Consider the following 8,985-nt stretch of genomic DNA (forward strand, 5'->3'; position numbering starts at 1 on the left):
TTTCATTAAATCAGGTAAGGAGAATGTTTCTTTTTGCACAATGTCACCCCTTCCTTTACTCTCACCCAGTTTTCCCCTCTCATCCCTGCCCACAAGTTGTATAGTTCATTTTCAACATAGTGCCTACTGAGGGTCAATTTATCTTTGAGATGATGTTTCTCCAAGATATGTCTATACATCTATAAGCTCATTATATTATATATTTATTATATATAAGCTTATCGATAGATATGTATTTCTATATCTCTAAGGTTTAGCAACAATTGCTAAAACTAGTATTTTTGAATAGTGTAAGCAATGATTATAAAAATGTTTTATGTTAACACTTCCTTTTTTTAAAAGCACTTTCTTACCCTTAATCTAATTGACTGATTTATGGGTCACAGATCACCAGGACAGCTTTATAGATAAAGGTTATCAAGTCTTTGTGCCTTGACTCAACCAGCTTGTGCAGTGAATAATCAAAGCTTTTGGATTCCCTGTCTTTATTCACTACATGAACACCTGGGCTGACCTTATATATAATAGGATTTTCCTTTTATTAGGCAAACTTTAATAGTAAAAATTAATGTTATTGTACACATATAGATATATATATATTGTACACATATAGATACATATTAGATATTTTCACCTGCTCCCTACAATGTATAATTGCAGGGAGGTTTAATTTCACAGGTGTAATGATTGCTATTTGATAATGAGAACACTTAAATAAATTCTGAGTGGGCTTCATTTAAATTCACACAGTTGTCAGGTCCTAATATTAGCAAGATTAGCATCAAGAACAGAAGTTACTTTAGTGTAAGTTCTGATCCCTGCCTTTCCAATGCACCTTTCTTAAAATGAGGGTCTTCTTTTTTAGAGCTTTCTGTTGGAAAAATCGATTTTGGTATTTGATAATACTTCCTTGATTTTTTTGATAATTATACTCTTGAATTATTATTTTTTTTGTCAGGCATGAGTGCTGTCCCTCAGCTCTTCAGCTCAAGGCGAGCACTCTTCTACCACTTGAGCTACAGTGCTACTTCTGGTTTTCTGGTGGTTTATTGGAGATAAGAGTTTTGTGGACTTTCCTGCTCTGGCTGGCTTTGAACCACGATCCTCAGATCTCAGCCTCCTGAGTAGCTAGGATTATAGGTGTGAGCCACTGGCGCCCAGCTTCTTGACCATTCTTACACAATCATTTTATGTAGAAATATCCAAAATCTATATTAGAACTGACTGGAGCCATTTGAGACAAATTACGACTACTGTCATGATACTAAAAATGACAATAGGAAGAATGGTATTTCACTACCAATGTTGTTAATATTATGGGTGTCTTTTCATATGCCAGGTAAATTCTAAGTGCTTATTGTGTATCAAGTGAGGATCGTCTGTACAGGACTTTCCCAAAGGAGTTGAGAGAACAGGCACTAAGAAGCTAAAGAAAGCAACTTATCATTACAATAACTAACAATGGGATGGAAGTCTAATTCACATCAAGACTTCATGGTCCACTCCAAGCTCTTAAATACTATAACTAATACAGCACTATAACTAATATAGAAGTTGATTCTGATAAAAAATTCTCTTATGGAAATGTTAAAAAAAAGAAAAAGAAAGAAAGAAAGAAAAGGCCAGGGGCTCGTAATCCTAGTTACTCAGGTGGCTGAAATCTGAGGATCATGGTTGGAAGCCAGCCTAGGCAAAAAAAAAAATCTGGTTGGAAGCCAGCCTAGGCAAAAAAAAAAATCTATGAGACTCTTTAATTAATCACCAAAAAAACAAAAAACAAAACACACAAAAAACACAAGTCAAGAGTGGAGCTGTGCTCAAGCAAAAAAGCAAAAAGTCTTAAAGCAAAAAGGCAGGCCCTGAGTTCAAGTCTCAAGATGAGCACCAGAAAATTGGCTACCTAAGTTTTTCATCTTCAATCACTCAGGGATTAACTTTGAGATGTCCCTGGCGCAGCACTGAGGGCAATAAAGGTTATTATCCTTGTTATTAGCCCATTCTGCAAGAGACAAAAATAGAGGAGCTTTCTCCCCACCACTCAAAACATAAATGGAAATACTAATGTTGTTTCAGAAGTGAAGAAAAAAGATATGTTAGGTTCCAAATTTTGGATATTGAGTCTTAACCATGCTAAATTAATATCTCTTCTCTTGAGAACAAGTGTCTAGTTCAAGAGCCCAGCAAAACACTGGGCTGCTCCATGGTAAGTAGTGAAGGTCTAACCTACAGGGCTTGGTCTGGGCTTGTCTAATTAACAGGGAGTATGGTTCTCAGTAGGAGAGCAAAGAAAAATGGACAGATGATTACATTAAAATTTTTCTAGAAGGCTACAGGCAAGAAAAAGTTGAATTGAAGCAAGGTAATTGCATATCTCTTCCATAAGCCTATCTGAATTTATTGAGAATACTCATTCTATTCTAAAAGGTTTTATCCTTAGAAAATTTTAGAGACTTCCACTTACCTTGATGTTCTTTAAGAGTTAATGTAGATTTCAATTTTCTAATCAGGAAAGAGAGCTAGTGTTAGAGAACTTGTTAGTTTTCCAAGCTTATATAGAGTTTTTCTGTGTCAGGCATATCCTTCAATGATCATTTAGCAGTGATGAAATAAAACCAGATCTTATCATCTACAAAAAGTAAGTGCAAGAGCAATGGAGAAGGTGTTCTGGAACAACAGAAAGTGAGGACAGTCTTTTCCTCCTGCCATCTTTATATAAGAGGGGATAGGAATGTGGCTTAGTGGTAGAGTGCTTGCCTAGCATTCATGGAGCCCTGGGTTCAATTCTTTAGTACCACCTAAACAGAAAAAGCCAGAAGTGGCACTCTGTCTCAAGTGGTTGGGCACTAGCCTTGAGCACAGAGAGCTAAGGGACAGAGCCCAGCCCTGAATTCAAGTCCTAGGACCAGCAAAAAAAAAAATACAAAAGAAAGGTATATGATTTTATTTTGAAAGAAATTTAAATAGCTTGTAGTGATAATTATTATAATTTAGGAATATATTGGTCTATCTGTCAGTCTCTCTATATTTATCTGTCAATCGTCTATCACTCTATCACTTAATCACTCCACTCTATCTCTCATCTAATCTATCTATCTATCTATCTATCTATCTATCTATCTATCTATCTATCTATCTATCTATCTATCTATCTGTCTGTCTGTCTGTCTGTCTGTCTGTCTGTCTGTCTGTCTGTCTGTCTGTCTGTCTGTCTGTCTGTCTGTCTGTCTGTGTGAGTGAACTAAGGGTCTTGAACTCTGGGTACTCTTCCAAGCCATACCTCAACTTTAAGCCTTTTGCTGGTTAGTTGAAGATCAAAATCTTGGGAATTTTTCTGCTGGGCTGGATCCAAACCATGATCTTTAGATCTCAGCCTCCTGATTAGCTAGGATTACAGGTATAAGCTACCAATGCCTAGCAAATTTTAGCAATGTTTATTTATGCTTGGGAACCACTGGAGGACAAAGTTTTGATAGTTTTTGAATCATGTGTTGTCTAAATGATCACTAAATAGACTACTGAAGGCATTTTATTTTGGAACAAAGGAACAAACTATATTTGAACTATAGTAGTGTTCATCAGAAAGATTATTGCTCCTGAGAGGGTATGTTGGCAGTTGGGACACTTATAGAATGTTAGATTGGGAAAATGTTGTTCCAGTATCAAACAGTACTCTGTGGTTTTCATTCCTAGAATAGCCCTGTAAGAATGGGGGCAGAGGGAGGGGGGGGCGTGGAGTGTGGAGATGTATCTTGCCAGCAGTTACATCATTTATAAACTAGAACTGTGATTAGAATTCAAGTTTGATTCCAGAAACCCTCTTCCTCTGACCACTATTCAAGGAACTTCCCTGAATATTTTAGTTAAGTGATATTTGAAACCCAAGAATTTCCCTTCAGTTTTCAGACATGTGATCCCTTCTGAGAATGAAGTTGGTAAACATCACTGTCACACAAATCTTATAAGCAGAATGAGTAGAATTCAGATTTGCAAGCACGGATTCAAGGACTGGCTCTGGTGTTAGTTGGTGAACACTTTATCAAATCATCCCTTACATCACTGAAGTGAGCACTATATACCTCCAAGAATACCTAACATAGCCAAATAAAAATGAAGCAAGCAGTTTGCAAATTGCAAAATACTAGCAACCATTAGTTTTTGTCCCTTGCACAACAGCCTCTTTGACAATGACAGTTTGCATCCATACAGATGTTCATCCTCAAAATCTGGAAAGCTTGGGGCTGGGAAGGTAGCTCAGTGGTAGAGTGCTTGCCTTGCATGCATGAGGCCCTGGGTTTGATTCCTCAACATCATATAAGCAGAAAAGTCCTAAGTGGCGCTGTGGCTCTAGTGGTAGAGTGCTAGCCTTGAGCTGAAGAGCTGAGGGACAGCGCCCAGGCCCAGAGTTCAGGCCTCACAAATGACCGAAAAAAAAATCTGGAAAGCTTTTCTCTGTGGTTTAGGGCTATGTCTCAATCATGAACCTGCTGAGGGGGACTTTTAAGTAGGGTTTGCATCTTGCACCAGAGATAATTGAAGTCCCATTTTTGATATGTACTGTTGGTAAGTGTGAGAACCCCTTGAGAGGCCAAATGCAGCCACTCCTGTACTTGTGTACTGGAACACACAAGCTTTTCATCCCTCTCAGCATTCTCCCTTGATCTTTCAGCACATATTCCCCTCAATCTAACAGAAGCTGTAAAACCAAAATAAAGATATTTAAAAAAAGAATAAAAAGCTGGGTACTGGTGACCCATGCTTGTAATTGTAGCTAGGATCTAATGATCCTAGTTCAACTATGAGAGACTCTTTATCTTCAGTCAACCAGCAAAAAGTCAGAAGTAGAGTTGTGACTCAAGGGGTAGAGCACCAGTCATGAGTCAAAAAGCCAAGCAAGAATGTGAGGCTCTGAGTCTAAGCCTAACTATGAGCACACACAAAAACAAAAGAAGAAGAAAAAGAGAATAGAAGTGCTGGCAATGAGAACAGAATCACTTGGTGCACCTATTTGCGAAGTGTACAAATTATGCTTGGAGAAATGGTCTCAAAACAATGAACAGAACCTGAGAAACTAAAAGACCTTATCTTACCCGCAAAAATGCTGTAGCAGATGACACAGATATCCTTCTAGAGATAAAGAGAGCTTAAGCAGAGCTAGAGGCTGGGTCTTAAGTGATTTTGGGTTTATTTGTCTTTGCATGCCTTTTAATGCCTGGATGACAAATACAGAGCTGTCAAACATGAGAGAATGAGGCCTAATTTACCTGTGCTTCACTGAGGTTTCAGATGGTGTAATGCATGGCACACATCTAGGAGTTTCTACCATCAAAGGGGCCTGGAGTAGACATATGTCCTACGACTGTACTTTATGTATGCAATTCTGCTGCTAGCCTCAGTCCTCCCATGAGTCTGTAAAGTCTTTATTTTTCTGTAAGAATGTAAACTCCTTTGTTTAGTTAGGAAGAAGTGAAATACAGTTGTTGACTTGTTGAAATTTTTTTTCAGGTAAGGGGTAGGTTTATTCATCGTTCTGGCTGGCACTAGGCCATCTTGGCTCTCCACACAGTTGGGAAATTTCGGCCTGGGAAAGACCTGGGAAAGAGAGGTGGGAAAGAGAGAGCTGGGAAAGAGATAGCTGGGAAAGAGAGAGAGCTGGGAAAGAGAAGAAAAGGAAAGATCTGAGAAAGAGCTGAGAAAGAGCAGCTAGGCCTGGGCTAGGCCTTATCTAGGGTATGGGCGGAGAAAGGTGTGGCCACATCAAATTCAGATGTGACCTCAGCAGATGCAGATGTGACCTCTTCCAGATGTGCCAGTTGCTTAGGTAACGCAGGTACTGGGTGGAGACTTTGCTGCGAGGAGGGTGTAGTCTTCTTGCCATCCAGGAGCGGACCTTACATTCCAGCCTTTTAATAATCATGAAATAGAGCTCAGACTCCCTCTGGCTACTTCCTGCTGACAAGGGGCATCGACATTAGGGGTAAAAGGCTGGAATTTGGTCCCCTCCCAGAGAAAGCAGCGAGCAGCAGCTGTCCCTTGGTGGCGTGAGTCCTTAGATGAAGTCTGGAGAAGTCTCATGAGGCATTGAGGGGCTGAAAAATACTAGAGAGCAAATAAATGGGAAGAGGAGGGACTTGGGGCTGAAAATGTCCCTAGCTTGGTAGAAATTCCCTAGCTACTTCTGATATCTGGTGACTAGGTAGAGGAGAAGTCAAGTAACAAAGGCAAGAATATAGATTCCTGTCCAGTTAATAGGTAGACAGGTATGGACACTAGATAGGCAGGCTTCTTACTTCTATTGACCTCCGGTTCTGGTTAATTTTGAAAGGGCAGGCACAAAGTTGCTGATGTGACATCATCTCCTCTTACTCTTCTCCATGGTCCCTTGTTCCCCAGACTGGCTGAGTCTAGGTGCTTGTTGCTAGGATGGCTTGTCCCAGTTGGTATTCAAGGAGGTTTGAACTCAAGGCCTGGGCACTATCCCTGAGCACTTCTGCTCAAGGCCAGCACTGAACCACTTTGAGTTATAGTACCACTTGCAGTGTTTGCTGGTTCGAGATAAGAGTCTTGAGCCATGCTTCCAGCCTGGCTCTTTGCAGGTTAGTTGGGAGATGGAGTCTTAGGGATTTTTCAGCCTGGGCTGGCTTTGAACTGCAATCTTTGCCACAAAAGCCCTTTATTATTTCCAACTAAAGCAAGAAGGAGATCAAATAGAATAGAGCTTACCTAGTTCTTATCAAGAATTGACCAACAAATATTCTGCAATGACAAAACTTGTTAGATGTGATGAGAATTTTAGCATAGATAGGCCCAGAATTTTAGAACCACATAGTCAGTAATAGAATACACAACACAAAACAAAAAAAGCAAAACTCAAAACCTAATTTTGACAACAATGTTTAGACATCTTTGCTAACAAAGCACATCAGATGGTTACCAGGGCCTGTGAAAAAAGCAACTTGTTAGCAAGGCACCTTAGAATAGCTGGATGGAGTAGTAAGCTTGGTGGAAGGTTAAGGGCCAGATGGGGCCAAACCCTTAACCCACCATGTGACCAAGATGGCGAACACAAGATGGTGAATTTCTGAAAAAATGCAAAGAAACCCTGAACAAATAGATGAAGCCTACATTGGCTAGCCTTTGAGAGGGAACCTAGAGGGGGGTCCCCAGGACCCAGCCTGTGTTGTACTCTTCAGGACACAAGCCAAAATGTTGTAAAAAAGAGGAAGGGAGAGATAGGGAAAGTTAGACATGACTGGCAGAGAGAGAGCAAAGAGAGCCTGAAAGTAAACAGACTTCTGACCATTTAACATTGCAGTGGCAAAACTGTCAACATCTGAGAATGGTATAAAAATGAGGTGCTCTAGCTTTCCAGGGAGCGCAGGAAGCATTTCAAAGGGGGTTTCACTGCTCGAGCGTGATTCCAGCCCCCTATTAAATGTGTAGGAGAGTCAGTCTAGTAAGTGAAGGAGAGCTGACCAGGCAAAAGTGGCGTCCTGACTTCCCCCAGAGCCCTCTAGAGAGAAGTGGCCAAGCCCCCAAAGCCAAGCATCCTCGGCTTCAGAGGTGACTGGCCTTTCAGCGCCACGTCTGGACAGAGACTGAGCAACAGAGAGCCATAGAGTAGTTTCACTCACCAGAGTAGAGAAGTGGTGTGGACATGGATGTGAAGGCAGCAATGGTATCGATGCGCTGTGTCCACAGCAGACAGATGAGTTCGCAAAAGGCCGTCAGAACTGTGGGTATTCCTCAGAGCAAAAAGGGAAGAACAAACAAAAAAGAAAAAAGAGGGAAAAAAAACAGAGGAATCCCACCTATCCTGACTTTAAGCCCTTTATCCGAGTCACGGCACCATTTATGTTAGGTTTTTAAAAAGAGGTAGCCGAGTAAGAACAGCACCAAGCACATGATATTCAGGTAAGGGGTAGGTTTATTCATCATTCTGGCTGGCACCAGGCCATCTTGGGCCTCCATGCGGTTGGGAAAGGCCTGGGAAAGACCTGGGAGAAAGACCTGGGAAAGAGAGGTGGGAAAGAGAGAGCTGGGAAAGAGATAGCTGGGAAAGAGAGAGAGCTGGGAAAGAGAAGAGAGAGCTGGGAAAAAGAAGGAAAGAGCTGAGAAAGAGCTGAGAAAGAACTGTTGAAAATATTTGATGGTTAGGATACATCATTGTCTCCAATTTTTATTATGAGAGATTTCCAGCACATAGAAAACACAAAGAGATGGCACATCAATATGTGAAGAATCTACACAGAGATCAAACAACTGGATCAAACATTTTTCCATATTCTCTTCCCATCTTTGTTTCCCTGTCTCTGAATCACTATAAAGTAAGTGTCAGACACTGTGAGCTTGTATTTAGCATACCTCAGAACTCATTCTGTAAGAAGAAAATCATGGTATGCAACCAACGTAAAGTTATTGCAGCTAACAAAATTTCATGCCATCATCTGATGGAAACCTATGTTCAATTTTTTCCGGAGTCAGTCAGTAAAAATACACACTTTGCATTGAGTTATGATTCTGTTTTAGCATTCTCTTGTCTAGAACACCTAGAACAACTCTGTCCCATTCTGAAAAAAAAAAACCCAACTTATATATCAGTGATTTTTTTTAGAAGTCAGGCCAGAGAATTGTTGCAGAGTGTTTCATATTCTCAGATCTCAGCCTCCTGAGTAGCTACGTAAAGTATTTTTGTCAAGAAAAAAGTCATAATATTGTTTAATCCTTCACTGCAACTTGCCAGGTCTAGATCATCTGTTCCACTTTTAGTTATATCAAATTTAGTCTCTAGAAGAAGGCAGCAACCATAACTTTCTCTATTATATAGGTGCAATTTCCTTAGAAGTCTGTTGATGACATTTGGGTACCATGTGACTATCTTGCACCTATCAATCTTTCAGATAATTATTACTTAAAGTATAGATCTTGTTTTTAAGACCAGTTTTAAGGTGATAGACAAAATGAGCAGAAAACAGAGATTTCTTATCT

Source organism: Dipodomys merriami, unplaced genomic scaffold (genome assembly GCF_024711535.1).
Source record: "Dipodomys merriami isolate MVZ:Mamm:240054 unplaced genomic scaffold, mDipMer1.0.p SCAF_4, whole genome shotgun sequence".
NCBI classification, from domain to species: domain Eukaryota; kingdom Metazoa; phylum Chordata; class Mammalia; order Rodentia; family Heteromyidae; genus Dipodomys; species Dipodomys merriami.